Source organism: Gossypium hirsutum, chromosome A04 (genome assembly GCF_007990345.1).
Source record: "Gossypium hirsutum isolate 1008001.06 chromosome A04, Gossypium_hirsutum_v2.1, whole genome shotgun sequence".
NCBI lineage: Eukaryota > Viridiplantae > Streptophyta > Magnoliopsida > Malvales > Malvaceae > Gossypium > Gossypium hirsutum.
The window spans coordinates 36,003,990-36,022,787 of NC_053427.1; positions in this window are offsets into that span (position 1 = coordinate 36,003,990).

Sequence of the window (18,798 nt, forward strand, 5' to 3'; positions counted from 1 at the left end):
ATTTGCTTAATATGGAAGCTTCATGTATGGTCACCATTCAGCCGAACCTACATTGGCCATTTTTGTTCAATGTTTGCTTAGAAACTAAGTCTAGAATATGTCCATTCGGCTACTAGGCATTAGGCTATAAATAGTTACTCATTTTCTTGTAAAAGGACTTTTGATAAATTTCTGAATGAAATATCATTTTAGTGAGGCAATTCACTCTCTTTATTCTCCAAAGCTCTAATTGACTTATCTTCAACAAGTGGCGTCAATCTGACTTTGTTTCGAACTTATCACCATTGGTGTGGCGTTCTTCATACCGTAGGTTCCTATTTTGCTAAATAGAGGGTCTCGGTTTTATCCCAAATCCTTTCTTTCTTTGAAACCTTAAGCCCCGGGTCCTTATTTGCTAATAAGGGTTCGACTTGTTTTCATTGAAATATCCAGCAAACAACACTCCATCAAACTCCCTTGTTTCCCAAAGCCATTTAATTTTAAACACCAAGACTTGAATTTATTTCAAGGCCGACACTACCTAATTTCGATAGGGAAATATTACGACTCGTTATTTCATACGAAACGAGCTCGTATCAATATATCCCGTAGCTCTCTTGTCTACATGGTGTATATCACCCATGCGACCTAGCTACATCATAATGTCTTGTAGCTCTCTTGTACACATGATGTGCACTTAGCACCATACATGTGACCTAGCTACATACTATCTGTATCATCCAATCTTTCCGAAGGTTCAACCGGGATTTCTCTCTCTTTTCCAACAATTTGACCAATCAAGTAATTATCCACAAACATATTTCCAATATTATGATAAAATATCATAATACAAGTAATATTGATGTATTACTTACATATAAACTTACATCTCATTTAATATCAAGGTTGATACGAGCACGCCCCGCGAACTTCATCGAACAAGTCTGTCAAGCCGAGCATTGACATGTTGGCAAGCTGATCCCAGCTCGTTTCCAGCTCCACGAGCTCCGTCCAGCTCAAATCCAGCTTATTCGAGCTCAATCCAACTTGCCTGAGCTAAACCGAGCTCACTCCTAGCTCATATTCAGCTCACGAGCTAAACCTTAGCTCAATTTCAGCTTAGGAGTTTAGCCTCAGCTCAACTTTAGCTCACGAGCTAAAGTTTAGCTCATTTTAGTTTAAACTCGGTTTTGTCTTTAATACATTAAATAAAAATTTGCACATATTCATTTAAGCATTAAACTTGTCTTATATTAATATTTGTTATTAATATGTCATTGTCATTATATAAATTGATTATGTTCACATAGCCGAATTAATGCATGACATTAATGTGTTCACATCATGCCGAATTTATGAGTGTTCATGAGATGTCTTAATGAATTATTTATTTCATGTAGGTACATTCCTTTGGACGGTACAATGTATGGATGAAGAAACATCTCTTTTGGGCATTCCACACTCATGAATGAAGAAGTATTAAATGCTGGTGCATGTACGGCTAGATGCAATGTTTCTACAAATTCATGCATGTGTCGAATGCATGTATGGACATTAAAGGCTAGTCCATGAATGGATCAAATGCATGGGATGATAGAATGCATGAATGGCTTAAGTGCATGTATGGTGGCTGTCTTCTAACTTTCCAAGGCACTTATTCGGCCAAGAAGTAGCTGCTAACTAATTCTATGTTGACCATAGAGCTCCTTGAACATGTTCACACTTTGAATTGACCTATAGGCTACTACACATGCATGGATGGGTTCAAGAACGTCCAAGGGAAGGAATTAACTCAATAATTCAACACATTGATTGAATCAAGTGCATGCACAAAGGGGAGAACGAATTTACAAGGTTCATGCTGCCATTTATGAACTTACATGCCATTAAAGTGTTTAATTATGAAGATACATGTTCCATACAAGTGCATGAACGTCCCAAGGAGATGAATGCAACCTTTTGGTGCACATACAAGTCACTTGAAGCCTTTCTTTATGACTAAGCATTCATGCACAAACCAAGGGGGAAGAAAGTGTCCATTCAGTTAGTGCATGAATCTGCCGAATTTATGAACTATTTTAATACATTAGTGTGAACGTTTTTGATACAACCACCCCTCTTGAGTTGTCGGCTGCCAATGAAGATCCTCTCGAATTGCCCGTAGGACCGATCACCCGAGCTCGAGCAAAGAGATTCAAAGACGCAACAACAGCTTTAGTTGATAGAGTTTGGGGTGAAACCGTTGTTGGACTTCTTGAAAGCTCTTGGACCAGCAAGCCAAGCAAACCATGCATACTCCTTCAAGCTCAAATCAGCTCAAATCAGCTCAACTTCAACTCAACTTAGCTCAACGAGCTCGTTTCAGCTCATTTCATTGTTGCATTTATTATGCTGGAATAAATCATTTAAGTTGCTGTTAGTTTTATTAGTTATTTGTTTTAATAATTAATTTGTCATAATCTGGACATGTTTTAATTATGTTCTAAATTAAGTACTTAATTAATTAGGACCAATTAAATATGTCTTAACTATTACAAAGATTAATTATGTCCAGCCTAATTTATGGTGCAAGATTTATTTGTCTATGTTGCCGAATTTAATGTGTCTAAAAGGGATTTAATTTGCTGAATTAAATGTTGTAGGTACATTACCCCTTGGACGGCATAGGTGCATGGATGACTTAAAATTGGTGTGCTGCTCTTTGGTGTTCCCTAAGTGACCATTCAGCCAAACCTTACAACTCTTCAAGAAGACCGATTGGCTGCCCAAGACAAATTAAGGATGTTCACACCCACACGATTATTCCTTTCACACCAAGGGCTGTTCGATTTTGTTTGTTCACACATGTGTGGCTGTTCAAATCAGTTTGTTCACATTCTAAGACTATTGAAGTGCTCTAGACAGCTCCTTAATTACATGAACATTCGGCTGAATCAAGTAGCAGCATTAATTCCAAATTCAAGCATTTGGCCGAACCTATTGATGGCATTTCAGCTCCCAAACAATTCATTCAATTTTTCTATTGAATTAAGGCATCTAGAAGCTGCCCCTTACCGTTCTCCATGCACAAGATACTTCAAGGAAGTTTCATCAAAAATTCTGGAATTTTCAGAAACCATTTAGCTACCTCAAGAGCCTATTCGGCTATCCCTTGCATTCACTATAAATTGTGGCTTGTGTTACTTTGTAAAGAACTTTTTGAAACTTTTGTTAATGTTATGCTGCCAAAATCGTGAGGCAAACTTTTCTTATATTTCGTTCAAAGATTCGTTTGGCGTTCCTAGAGTTCTAGTTGTGTCAACCGTGTTCTTTGTCGTACCCGAACTTATCACTACTCGTAGTGTGGCGTTCAACATACCGAGGTTCCTATCTTGTTAGATAGTGGGTCGAGGTTTCCCTTACCAAACCTATAACCGAACTCAAAAGGCTAACTCAACGGGTCGATACCATTTCGGTAATTGGTTCTTGAAAGTCCTTTAGTAGTTCAAACCCGTTCTTTCTTCTTTACCTAATCGAACCTAAACCGACCAATTTGTTCATACCATTTTTGATCCTTCCCTTTCGTTCCTACCATTCCATTCGTACCCCTCTCTCTACTCGACTATACCTACAACTCAACTAATCCTAACGTAACTTCTCATAGACGATCGGGCAATCTACATACGACTCGACTCTTCTCGAGACGGTTCGTATCATCTGGTATCAGAGCTACTTAAAACGAGATGCTTAGACGTTCGAAGCGGAGCATTCCCGAGGTAGGGTCAGAAAAAAAAATTCGTATACCGAAGTTTTCTCATTTTGATTGGTTTGTTGCTGTTATTATAAAAGCAAAAATCTACGCAGCCGAAGAAAAAAAAATCGTGTACAAAAGTACTTCTATTGTATTTAGTTTGCTGATATAGTAAAAAAAAAGCTATACAAGTTTGAAACAAAAATTTCGAAAAAAAATTGAAAAAAAAAGTGATTTATGCAATTCAATTGTTAGTTGATCGTCAAGCTTTGATTTGATATAGTTTCCGATCCATCTTCTATCCTACCCTTCCTAATACACCACACTTTTAACCCAATTCCCTATTCTTTCAGCCTACCCGAAAACCGAATACATCAATCACTTGTTACTCCTTTTGAACCGACCACCTAGACCAAGGACTAAGCCTTAACGAATCTGCTTACGAAATCACGAGAAAAGGTTAAGAGAGGTAAAAGGCACGAGAGTTGTAAGTGCAATAGAGTGGAGGTAAAAGCCTAATTTCGAGTGTAAACACGAGTGTGAGAGAAACAACTTCTTTTCCTTTTCAAGAGATTGTGAGCTTTTGTGGTGAGGTTTACTTTAACAACGTTTTAATGTCACAAGAGTCAGATCACAACGTGGAAGATCATCCGGCAAGACAACCCATTCGCAACGTCCCCGACTTAAACATGCAAGCCTTATTACGAGAAATGGAGCTACTCCTAGATCGAAGGCTCAATCCTATCGAAGACCGTTTATTCCAAGTTGAAGTGAATGACCAACGTGAAAGAGCACCCGAGGGGGTTAGACCAAGACGGGAGAGGCCAAATCAGAACCGGGGAAGACGAAGGGTCCAAGACGATGAAGCAAATGACCTTAGTGATCTTGAAAGTGAACAAGAGTCTAATGCTAGTGATCGATGTAGGCAACACCGACAACGAGATCGAAGACGCGAAGATGATGATCTCAAGAACATTAAACTGTCTATTCCACCGTTTCAAGGTAGATCGGATCCGGAGGCCTATCTTGAGTGGGAAAAAAAGATAGAGTTGGTGTTCGATTGTCACAATTACTCTGAGAATAAAAAGGTGAAACTAGCAGCAATAGAGTTTTCGGACTACGCCATGATTTGGTGGGAACAACTGACCACTAGTCGGAGGCGTAACGGTGAACGTCCTATCTCTACATGGACCGAAATGAAGGTGGTGATGAGGCGACGATTTATCCCTGCGTACTACCACCGGGAGTTGCACCAAAAACTCCAAAATCTCACGCAAGGGTCCAAAAGTGTCGAGGATTACTACAAAGAGATGGAAATCACGATGATTCGAGTGGATGTCCAAGAAGATCCCGAAGCAACGATGGCGCGATTCCTGGCTGGTCTAAATCGAGATATAGCAAATGTAGTGGAATTACAACACTACATTGAAGTGGTTGATATGGTCCATATGGCCATCAAGGTGGAAAGACAACTCAAGAGAAAAGGCCCAAGTCGAGGGTTTCCCACTTCCAACCCTTCAAAGTGGAGCCAAGGATCAAGTAAAGAACCTGCCAATCCTCGAGGGAAGGAGACCACGGTACCTCCAAAAACCAACAAGCCCATCACCGAAATGAACAAAGGTAAGGCACCCGAATCGACATACAATCGAAATCGGGATATTAAGTGTTTTAAGTGTCTCAGAAGAGGCCACATAGCAAGCCATTGCCCAAATCGAAGGACCATGGTATTGCGAGCTGATGGCGAGATCGAAACGGAGGATGAGGAGGAGAAAGATCTGAATCGGCTTCCGAAGTCGAGGAGGACGTGGAACAACCCATGGAAGGAGAACTACTTGTTGTAAAACGAAGTCTAAGTCTCCAAGGCACGGAGAATAATCTACAACGAGAGAATATCTTCCACACTCGGTGCCAAGTCGGAGGCAAAGTCTGTAGCGTCATTATCGACGGAGGCAGCTGTACCAATGTAGCAAGTACCATGATGGTTGAAAGACTTGGTTTGCCTACTATCAAGCATCCGAGCCCCTGCAAACTTCAATGGCTCAATGACGGAGGAGAGCTTAAGGTAACAAAGCACGTACTTGTCTCTTTCAACATCGACAAGTATTCAGATGAAGTTCTTTGTGACGTTGTACCGATGCATGCGGGGCATTTGCTACTTGGCCGACCGTGGCAGTTTGATAGACGAGTTCAACACGACGGGTATACCAACCGGTATACATTCAAATTCATGGGAAAGAATGTGACGTTGGCGCCATTGACTCCCAAACAAGTGTATGAAGACCAAATCAAGCTAAAAGCTTCTATTGAGCAAATGAGAGAAAAAGAAAAAGGAAGTTGTAAAAAAATAAAAGAAGAGAAAAATAAGAAAAAGAAAACAAAAGAGAGTGACAAGAAAAATATCCAAGAAAAGGAAGAAAAAGAAAAGAAAATCGAGAAAATAAGTGTTTTGCAAGAGTTAGTGATGTGAGGAAGACTTTGGTGATGAATCGAACTGTTCTTGTACTTTTGTATAAGGAAGCATTAATTTCTACTAACGATTTACCCGATACCCTACCCCCTCCTATTTTGTCTTTGTTGCAGGATTTCCAAGACATTTTTTCGAAAGAAACCCCGAGTGGTCTTCCACCACTTCGTGGAATCGAGCATCAAATTGATTTTGTGCCGGGAGCGATTATTCCAAATTGACCTGCTTATCGAGCCAATCCGAAGGAGACCAAGGAGTTGCAAAGACAAGTCAATGAGCTGATGGAAAAAGGCTACATTCGCGAGAGCCTAAGTCCCTGTGCTGTTCCCGTATTATTGGTACCGAAAAAGGACGGAACATGGCGCATCTGCGTGGATTGCCGAGCCGTTAACAAGATAACAATCAAATACTGTCATCCCATTCCTCGCTTAGATGACATGTTAGATGAGCTTAGTGGGGCCAAAGTGTTCTCAAAAATCGATTTGAAGAGTGGCTACCACCAAATTCGGATGCGAGAAGGAGACGAATGGAAAGCAGCATTCAAGACCAAGCACGGACTATACGAATGGCTGGTTATGCCTTTTGGCCTTACCAACGATCCAAGTACGTTCATGAGACTAATGAATCATGTCTTAAGGCCTTTCATCGATAAGTTTTGTGTGGTATATTTTGACGATATATTGATTTACAGCAAATCTATGGAAGAACATGTAAGTCATCTCAAATCTGTTTTAGAAGTTTTGCGAAAAGAGACCTTATATGCTAATTTAAAGAAATGTTCTTTTTGTTCTAACAAAACTGTTTTTCTAGGATTTGTAGTTAGTGCGGATGGTCTCGAAGTAGATCAAGAGAAGATTAAGGCCATACGAGATTGGCCAAGGCCTACGAGCGTTATGTAAGTTCGAAGTTTCCATGGCCTAGCAAGTTTCTACCGACGATTCGTTTCGAATTTTAGCACAATTGCTGCTCCACTTACGAGTGTTATTAAGAAAATTCTTCTTTTATTTGGAACGATGAACAAGAGAAATCATTTATAAAAATCAAAGATTGCATCACTAACGCTCCTTTGCTTACCCTTCCAGATTTCTCGAAGACTTTTGAGATCGAGTGCGATGCTTCGGGCATTGGAATCGGGGCCGTGTTGACACAAGACGGACGTCCTGTGGCTTACTTTAGTGAAAAACTCAATGGAGTCGTACTCAACTATCCGGTGTATGATAAAGAGATGTACGCGCTCATACGAGCCCTTGAGACATGGCAACATTACTTGTGGCCTAAGGAATTCGTTATTCATTCCGATCATGAAGCCTTGAAGCACATCAAAGGCCAACATAAGTTGAACCGACGCCACGCGAAGTGGGTTGAATACCTTGAGTCGTTTCCGTATGTCACCAAATATAAGAAAGGTAAAGATAATATTGTTGCTGATGCGCTTTCAAGAAGGTATACTCTGTTATCATATTTGGATTCTAAGATTCTTGGATTTGCATTTTTAAAAGATTCCTATGTAAACGATTCCGATTTTGGAGAGATATTTGTTTCTTGTGAGAAAGGTCCTTTTGAAAATTTTTATAGGTACGAGGGCTATCTTTTCCGAGAAGGTAAACTATGCATTCCTTGTGGATCTGTTCGAGACCTATTAGTGCATAAGGCGCATAGGGGTGGGCTTATGGGACACTTCGGAGTCAATAAGACACTAGCCACTCTCCATGAACATTTTTATTGGCCACGGATGCGAAAAGATGTGGAGTGAGTTTGCGAAAGGTGTATAGCCTGCAAAAAGGCTAAATCAAAGGTTCAACCCCATGGCTTGTACACACCATTGCCCATTCCTGAAGCACCGTGGATTGACATCTCCATGGATTTTGTTCTCGGACTTCCGCGCACAAAAACGGGGAAGGATTCTATTTTTGTTGTTGTTGATAGATTTTCAAAAATGTCTCATTTTATTGCCTGTGCTAAGACTGACGACGCCGTTCATGTTGCGAACTTGTTTTTTAGGGATATCGTTAGACTACATGGCATTCCTCGTACGATCGTGTCGGACCGAGATGCAAAATTTTTAAGTCACTTTAGGAGGTCTTTGTGGGGTAAATTAGGGACCAAACTTCTGTTTTCGACCACATGCCACCCCCAAACTGATGGCCAAATGGAAGTTGTCAATAGAGTTCTATCTACTTTGCTTCGGGCCATCATTCGGAAGAATTTGAAGACGTGGGAGGACTGTCTACCCCATATTGAGTTTGCGTATAATCGTTCTGTCCATTCTGCGACTAAATTCTCCCCATTTGAAATTGTTTACGGTTTTAATCCCTTGACTCCTTTAGATCTATTGCCTTTACCTACTGATCAGTTTGTCCATGTAGATGCGAAGAAAAAGGCAGATTTTGTTAAAGATTTACATAGCAAGGTGCGGGCCAATATCGAGGCTAGGATTGAGTCCTATGTGCGTAATGCGAACAAAGGCCGAAAACAAGTAGTTTTTGAACCCGGAATTCGGTGTGGGTTCATATGCGAAAAGAAAGGTTTCTGGCTCAGCGAAAGTCGAAGTTATTGCCGAGAGGAGATGGGCCGTTTCAAGTTTTGGAACGAATAAACGATAATTCTTATAAACTTGATCTCCCAGGTGAGTACAATGTAAGTGCTACCTTTAATGTAGTTGATCTCTCTTTCTATGATATAGGTGACGATTTGGGGGCAAATCGCTTCGAAGAGAGGGGGAATGATACAACCACCCCTCCTGAGTTGTCGACTGCCAATGAAGATCCTCTCGAATTACCCGTAGGACTGATCACCCGAGCTCGAGCAAAAAGATTCAAAGACGCAACAATAGCTTTAGTTGATAGAGTTTGGGGTGAAACCGTTACTGGACTTCTTGAAAGCTCTTGGACCAGTAAGCCAAGCAAACCATGCATACTCCTTCAAGCTCAAATCAGCTCAAATCAGCTCAACTTCAACTCAACTTAGCTCAACGAGCTCGTTTCAGCTCATTTCATTATTGCATTTATTATGCTGGAATAAATCATTTAAGTTGCTGTTAGTTTTATTAGTTATTTGTTTTAATAATTAATTTGTCATAATCTGGACATGTTTTAATTATGTTCTAAATTAAGTACTTAATTAATTAGGACCAATTAAATATGTCTTAACTATTACAAAGATTAATTATGTCCAGCCTAATTTATGGTGCAAGATTTATTTGTCTATGTTGCCGAATTTAATGTGTCTAAAAGGGATTTAATTTGCTGAATTAAATGTTGTAGGTACATTACCCCTTGGACGGCATAGGTGCATGGATGACTTAAAATTGGTGTGCTGCTCTTTGGTGTTCCCTAAGTGACCATTCAGCCAAACCTTACAACTCTTCAAGAAGACCGATTGGCTGCCCAAGACAAATTAAGGCTGTTCACACCCACTCGATTATTCCTTTCACACCAAGGGCTGTTCGGTTTTGTTTGTTCACACATGTGTGGCTGTTCAAATCGGTTTGTTCACATTCTAAGACTATTGAAGTGCTCTAGACAGCTCCTTAATTACATGAACATTCGGCTGAATCAAGTAGCAGCATTAATTCCAAATTCAAGCATTTGGCCGAACCTATTGATGGCATTTCAGCTCCCAAACAATTCATTCAATTTTTCTATTGAATTAAGGCATCTAGAAGCTGCCCCTTACCGTTCTCCATGCACAAGAAACTTCAAGGAAGCTTCATCAAAAATTCTGGAATTTTCAGAAACCATTTAGCTACCTCAAGAGCCTATTCGGCTATCCCTTGCATTCACTATAAATTGTGGCTTGTGTTACTTTGTAAAGAACTTTTTGAAACTTTTGTTAATGTTATGCAGCCAAAACCGTGAGGCAAACTTTTCTTATATTTCGTTCAAAGATTCGTTTGGCATTCCTAGAGTTCTAGTTGTGTCAACCGTGTTCTTTGTCGTACCCGAACTTATCACTACTCGTAGTGTGGCGTTCAACATACCGAGGTTCCTATCTTGTTAGATAGTGGGTCGAGGTTTCCCTTACCAAACCTATAACCGAACTCAAAAGGCTAACTCAACGGGTCGATACCATTTCAGTAATTGGTTCTTGAAATTCCCTTTAGTAGTTCAAACCCGTTCTTTCTTCTTTACCTAATCGAACCTAAACTGACCAATTTGTTCATACCATTTTTGAACCTTCCCTTTCGTTCCTACCATTCCATTCATACCCCTCTTTCTACTCGACTATACCTACAACTCAACTAATCCTAACGTAACTTCTCGTAGACGATCAGGCAATCTACATACGACTCGACTCTTCTCGAGACGGTTCGTATCAGTTTTTATTATTGTGTGAACACCTATAAATATTTGTTTTCTTTCATTTGTAATTGTTAATGAACATTTGTTCTTGTGAGGTTGCTTCCTCTCATATCTCGTACAAGTTTCGAAAGACTTATCTGGCTTTTGCTAGTGGCGTCAATCGTCTTGTTTGAACTTATCACCAATCTTGGTGTGGCGTTCACCTATCCATCTATCCATCTTTTCACCTTAACAATATAGGAACCGGGGTGACACTTTTTAGTGTTGAATCATTCCTGACGTTAAGTTCGTTTTCCATTCCCATCCTTCGAATTATTTTCTTGTAACCAAACTGACTCATTTATCCATCACCCATATTTGGTACACATAACCGAACCTATTACTAAACTTACCCTTCTTGAAACCTTCCGCTTATTCTAATCCATTATTTTACTTTTATTACTAAAATTTGAGGCACGAACCACTCTCTCGAACTACGATCGGGCAACTACGTGAATTCGACTCATCTACCCGAGCCGGATCATATCATTTGGTATCAGAGCTACTAAAACGAGAAGATCGTATGATGAAATTAATCCCGGGCTAGTCCAAGTGAACGCAAGTAAGTAGGATCTGAAAAAAAAGAGTACAGAAAAAAAATTTTCATATTACGAAGTTTTCTCATTTTGATTAGGTAGCTGCTGTTGCTATAAAAACAAAAATCTACGTAGCCGAAGAAAAAAAATCATGTACAAAAAGTGTTTTATTATATTTAGTTTGTCAATATAGTACAAAAAAAGTTATACAAGTCAAAAAAAAATTCGAAAAAAAATTCAAAAAGAAAAAAAAATTGAAAAAAATGTGTTTAATGCAATTTGATTGTTGTTCGAATGTCAAAGCCCTTGGTTTGATATCGTTCCTAATTCATCTTCTATTCTAATCTCGTCCACGCCACATGATACGAGTCACAAAGGCCCAACCCAAGCTTAAGAAGGTGACGGGCTCAAATCAAGAAAATCAATATTCACTTTCTTGTTTTCAAGAAAATCAAGAAATCGAATCTTGGCCCAATTTTGCTGTTCGGAGCAATTTCAAGAATCAAGATTTCAAATCTTGGAAATCTTGGTCCAAGAAACCGAATCTTGCAGCCAAAGCGCGTTGGATCTCCATTACGAGCGTCAATGACCCAATTTCGGTAGGAGATGGATCACAAGCCCAAATTCTTAAAGGCGAGGCCCAATAACCAAAATCCAGCCCAATCAAGAAATTTCTTCATACTTAGTTGAAAATCAGGCCAAAATGTCAAAGGGCCCAATTTGTAAACATCTTGCTTGTTTAATTTAATTTTTTAATCTTTAGGAGCATTACATGTAAAATTTGGCCCAAAACAGCCCATATAAGTGCATGGCCGAATTTACCTTGTTATTTTATTAATTAGGTTTAATTTTTTATTAGTTACTTGTGAGATTAGGATTTGTTGGAGGCCTATATAAGCATTGGCCAGCCACCCTTTGTAAAAACATCTTATTATTATTTTTCTATCAAATTTTAGATTTGTTGAGTGCAGAATTTTCTTTGGGGTTTTCTCCAAGAATTCTCTCTTGAGTTTTCTTTAGAAGTTGTTTTAACAATCTTTGGATTGTGGGAGCCATCTTCAACCTTCTTCTTGCCATCGATATTCGTTGGAGGGGAGATTAGAGCCGTTTGAAGAGATTTGTGAAATCTTTCGGGATTTCAAGGATCTTTAGGACTTCAATTTACTTTCTTGCTGTTCATTCTTTTCTTTTAAATTCTGTTTATGCCGATTTTTTTTATCTAACTTGTTTATTCTTCTTGTGAATTTCCAGCCATCTTTATTACTCAAAAAGATCAATCGGTACTCATTCTTGGTAGCCAAATTCGACTAAACTTATCTTTTCCAATTAATCTTGTCAAATTCTTCTTGTCAAAACTGATTGTTTTAGGTTGCTGGAATTTTGGGAAAAATCAAGTTGCTTGAATTTGGGGCTTTATTCATCGGTTTAGTTCTTGGGCAGATTCGGCTTGTTGAAAATCAATCTTGGAGATCGATTTCGTGTTTTTGCATTCCGAAAACATCTATTCATAAGATCTTTGATTCTTGGCTGTTCTTGATTGTTTTGGGGATCTTAATTTCCAGATCTGATTTGTTTTTAATCTTATTCTTTGTTTTGATTTCAGATCTGTTCGATTAGAGCTTTCGTAGGAGTTTCTCGTGACTTGGTAACCCCGTATCATTTGGTATCAGATTTTGGGCGTTTTGGGTGTTCTTGGTTGATTTCTAAACTGATCTCTATTTTTTAAAGCATAAACAGCAGTTTTACCCAGAAAAATTGTTCAAAAAAAATTCATTTGAGTGGGTAAACATTGTCCTATTGATCTGAAATTTTACATACATGTTTTTGGCACTGTGATTGAATATAAAAAAATTATTCCTGCAAAAAAATCAGTCAAAAAAGTCAAAAAATCAAAAAAGACGAAATTTAATAAAAATTTAAAAAAAGATTCAGCGGGTTGAATTTGGTGCCCAAAATTTCCAGATCAAAAATTCAATATATAAGGACACTCCAGATTTAATTTCGTGATTTTTTGAGATCGGGAACACCTCGAACGAAGTTGTGAAGTTACTCCACAGTTTTTCGGGTTTTCTGTTTTCAGCAATTTTTATTGATTCTTAGCTGTAGGTTTTCATTTGTTTACCTTTATTCTTCCTTTACGTTATCTAACACCTTCTTCTTTCTTGTGTTAGTAGGATTTAAACGTGTGCACAACTTCTTCCTCGGTGCAACACGAATCAATTGGTGTCTCGTCAGTTTTTGGCATCCCAGTGCAAATTAGGATTCTTCGGTAGTTTGGTTCACACTCTCTAATTGGTTGATATAAACTCTGATAAAGAACTCACAAGATTGAATTCGACCTCATTGAGAATTTGATTTTTTCTTTTTGAGTGATTAACGGTGAGGTTTGATAACTTTTATTTTTTAGTGTTGAGTGTTTTGCAGGTTTTAAAAAAAATGTCTACAGCTGATAATAATAGTGACATATTTAAAAAATTCCAACAACAGTTCGATGAACAGGCTGCTGCTCTTTGAGCTTTGACTGCTACCATCAATGAGGTGCGATTGAATCAAGAACCTCAATATCGAGATCCAATCAAAGAAGATAGGGATAACCAACCCCAGAGGCGCGGCCCTCGATGTGTCACTAGAATGGATGATGATTTTCATGATCGTGGACAATCATCTTTGGCAAAACCAAAGAGCGAGCAGCAACGAGAACATCTCTTTCATACTCGCTACCATGTACAAGGTAAGCTTTGTAGAGTTATTATTGATGGTGAAAGTTGCTCGAACATAGCCAGCACGACGATGGTGGAAAAGCTTTGCTTAACCACTACCAAGCATCCACAACCTTATCAACTACAAGGGCTTAGCAACAAAGGCCAATTTAGGGTCACTCAACAAGTGCGCATCGCCTTTTCTATCGGTAAGTATCAAGACGAAGTTGTGTGCGACGTAATGCCTATTCAAGCCTGCCATTTGTTGCTAGGAGAACCATGGCAACTGGATCGAAAAGTCACTCACGATGGTCGTACCAATAGGTATTCTTTCAAGCATCAAGGAAAGAAACTCACCTTAGTGCCGCTCACTCCGGAACAAGTCCATGAGGACCAAATCAAACTGAAAAATTCTATTAAAAAAAGTGAGGAAAAAGAAAAAGAGAATGAAAAAGAGATAAAAGAGATTGAGAGTGAAAAAGAAATTGAAGAAAGAAGAGAAAATGAATTAGATAAAGAAACAAAAGAAAAAGACGTGGAAAGGGTAGTGAGGAATGTTTCCACTAACCAAGATATGAATTTTTCTTGTGTTGCTACTTTTCAGGTTCCCGAAAGATCGAAAGATAACTTTCAACTTCAATACCTCTCAAATGAAAGACGCTTTCATACGATCAACTTAGGCAAAGATGAAATCACACTACATGATCCCGAAGGTAAGCGAGGTAAGGAAATTTTAGAAACCGAGTCCAGTGCAGATTTGAAAATTATTGATAAAACTTTTGGTGACTTAGTTCTTAAAAGATTCCCTCATTTTGATCCGATTAATTGTTACTCTTCGATTGTGGTTGATAAAGTCATTACGAAAAGAAGCGTGATTTGTTATTCTCTTGATTTACCTTGTGTAAAATCCTCGAATTTGTCCAAATCTGTTTTGGAGAATAAGGTAACGAAATTTTCCAAATTTGTTTTCAATTTATATTCGTGCCTTAAACAGTTTATGTGGTTGTACATGAAGTTTGAGTTCCATTTGACAAAGGTTAACTCAACAACGGAGATTCGACTACACTATGCCCCCGATGAACGAAGGTTTGTTTTAAATGAAAAAGGTAAAATCGACCCTTATTCTTTTGCTTATCAAGGTAAGATGCTTGAAACCTTTGAAACACTTTTGTACTCCTCGGATAGCGACAAAGATCGTGTTGATGAACACTTAGATCGAAACGTGCTTGACTGTCCTATTTTATTTATTGATGATAAATCTATTTTGATGGTTGATAAAAATATTCTTGTTTTTGATAATGCATGTGTGAGTGAATCTATAGACCATCGATTAAGGCATGGTAATCTGAATCTGTCCATTCACATGCGTTATACCTGTTCTATTATGCTTATAATTGGACTCCAAGCTTGTTTGCGTTGCTATTTACTATTTCATGGCTATTCTTTTCAGTAGACTCAATTGCCATTAGTCCCGTTCGATCGAGGAAAGTCGAGTTCATTTGATTTTTTAGATTCGAGGACGAATCTTTTTGAGGAAGAATGATACGAGTCACAAAGGCCCAACCCAAGCTTAAGAAGGTGATGGGCTCAAATCAAGATTCACTTTCTTGTTTTCAAGAAAATCAAGAAATCGAATCTTGGCCCAATTTTGCTGTTCGGAGCAATTTCAAGAATCAAGATTTCAAATCTTGGAAATCTTGGTCCAAGAAACCGAATCTTGCAGCCAAAGCGCGTTGGATCTCCATTACGAGCGTCAATGACCCAATTTCGGTAGGAGATGGATCACAAGCCCAAATTCTTAAAGGCGAGGCCCAATAACCAAAATCCAGCCCAATCAAGAAATTTCTTCATACTTAGTTGAAAATCAGGCCAAAATGTCAAAGGGCCCAATTTGTAAACATCTTGCTTGTTTAATTTAATTTTTTAATCTTTAGGAGCATTACATGTAAAATTTGGCCCAAAACAGCCCATATAAGTGCATGGCCGAATTTACCTTGTTATTTTATTAATTAGGTTTAGTTTTTTATTAGTTACTTGTGAGATTAGGATTTGTTGGAGGCCTATATAAGCATTGGCCAGCCACCCTTTGTAAAAACATCTTATTATTATTTTTCTATCAAATTTTAGATTTGTTGAGTGCAGAATTTTCTTTGGGGTTTTCTCCAAGAATTCTCTCTTGAGTTTTCTTTAGAAGTTGTTTTAACAATCTTTGGATTGTGGGAGCCATCTTCAACCTTCTTCTTGCCATCGATATTCGTTGGAGGGGAGATTAGAGCCGTTTGAAGAGATTTGTGAAATCTTTCGGGATTTCAAGGATCTTTAGGACTTCAATTTACTTTCTTGCTATTCATTCTTTTCTTTTAAATTCTGTTTATGCCGATTCTTTTGATCTAACTTGTTTATTCTTCTTGTGAATTTCCAGCCATCTTTATTACTCAAAAAGATCGATCGGTACTCATTCTTGGTAGCCAAATTCGACTAAACTTATCTTTTCCAATTAATCTTGTCGAATTCTTCTTGTCAAAACTGATTGTTTTAGGTTGCTGGAATTTTGGGAAAAATCAAGTTGCTGGAATTTGGGGCTTTATTCATCGGTTTAGTTCTTGGACAGATTCGGCTTGTTGAAAATCAATCTTGGAGATCGATTTCGTGTTTTTGCATTCCGAAAACATCTATTCATAAGATCTTTGATTCTTGGCTGTTCTTGATTTTTTTGGGGATCTTAATTTCCAGATCTGATTTGTTTTTAATCTTATTCTTTGTTTTGATTTCAGATCTGTTCGATTAGAGCTTTCGTAGGAGTTTCTCGTGACTTGGCAACTCGATCTTGGTCCGCGCGCAACCCCGTATCACCACACTTTTTTTTACCCAATTTCCTTTTCTTTTAGCCAACCCGTAACCCCTCATATGTTATCCTTTGTAAAACCATTTGAAACCGTCCCACAATACTAGAGATCAAGTCATACTAAGTCTGTTACAAGGTTATAAGAGGAGAAAGGAGCGGAAAAAGGCATGAGCGAGTGAGATCATTCGAGTGGAGGTAAAAGCCAAACGAGTGTAAACACGAGCAGGAGTGACACCTTTTTTTCTTCTTCTTTTCGAGCAAAATTGTGAGGTTTGTGGTGAGGTACTTAATTTTTTTTATTTTGTTTTGTGATCTAACATTTTCCTTTTAGCAACAAAAATCATGTCACGTGAAGAGTTTACCGAATCGGAATACCAATACTTGGTGCAAGAAATGCGAAGAATGGTGACTAAACAAGGCCAAAGTGATCGAGTTTCTTCAAATCGTAAAACGGAACCAAGAACCCCACGGAGATATACCCCCGACTACTACCTGAAAAAAAGTTCCAATTGTGACTCCTTTTCACCATCTACGCCGAGACAAAGAGATTCATACTATGACTCATATTCATCAACGAATTCGAGAAGTGACTTCGATCGAAAGTCCTTTTCATCAAGAAATTCGAGAAGACGAGAAGGCGATTACGATTTTGATTCATTCCAAGATGGCGTTCGAAGAGAAAGACATACTCCTACTAGATCTTCAAAGAAATCTTACTCGGAGTAAGACATACTCCTACTAGATCTTCAAAGAAATCTTACTCGGAGTATTCTTCACGAAGTTTTGATTGTGAATCATATGCAAATAGTTCTTCATCTTTCGAACAAGATTTGTATTCTCATCGTTCTTTTGTACATTCTTGTAAAGAGAAAACAAAGAAAAGAAAAGAAAAAGCAAAATAAGAAAAAGAAAATGAAATAAAAAGAAAAGAGAGGCAAGAGGCAAGTAAGAGAGAAAACGAGTGAATCTTGAGAGAACTTGAAAAAGCCTTTGAAAAAGCCTTTGAAAAGCAAAAAGAAAAAGAAAATGAAAATGAGATTGAAAAAGAGAACGAAAAGAAATTTGAGAGTGAAAAAGAAGATGAAAAAGAAATTGAAACAAAAGAAATGAGTGATTCAGAAGAAAAAGAATCGAGTGAGAAAACAAGTGAGCAAGTGAGGATTATTTCTACTAACCCACCTGTTCGATCTTCTTGTGAATTAAAACTTTTCAGGTTCCTAGAGGTTTGTGTGACCAATTCCATCTACATTACCTTCCAAATGAGAGGTGTTTTAGGTTGTTCGAAAAAAGTAAGTTCGCGAATGACAACCACTCACTTGCGATCGAAGGTAAGGAAGGTAACGATTCTTTGTTTATCGAATCAAAGTCACTTGATTTGGATAATTTTTGTTCACTTACTGTTGTTCACGAATTTGTTTTAAAAGGTGCCATATACAGCTTTTCTTATGACGATTACTACATTGGCAAATTTGTTGACAACATTGGATTAGTTTTCTCTAATCGAATTTTGAACCTGTTTGATCAAAGTCTGTCACGTAAAAATTCTGATGTGTTTGACCCTGTAAACTTTTTGAACTCATGTGTTAAATCTCTATGTTTAAATATGCCTGCTCAATTGATTTGTGATAAATCTGCCTGTTTGAAAAGTTGCATGTTTGTTAAAAATTCTTTGTTTGGCATCCATGTTAAAAGATCTTCACATGATATGTGCAATTGTGTTCTTCATGAACAATCTTTGAGTTTTTGTGTGAAATTTCCATGTAGTGATTTGCATTCCCGATTAATACTCTTGAAGTATGAACCTTTGCATTTTGGTATGCTCGGTTTTGTCAAATCAACATGTGTGTTTAAACTAGTGAAATATAATTCGTGTGGTGAGTTGATTATATCTTTTTCTAATATGTTGCTTGTTGGAATTCCTAATCAAGTTCGTGTGTTCAAGCCTGGTATTTGCTACATGAATTCATTTTATGGAAACATTAAGCACTTGGCATCATTTGCATTCAAATTATGTTTGCTTGATGTTCGAACTTTTGATAAGAAAGTGAAATTCAATGATTTGGGTTTCAATTTTGATTTGTTTACTAATCACCTTGTTTGGCCACATCTGAAATTTTCGTTCCATTTTGAGAAGGTAAGATCGACTTATGCTTTGGGACTTGAATCAAATTTCAACGATGATTTATTTTTTTCTTTTCAGTCTAT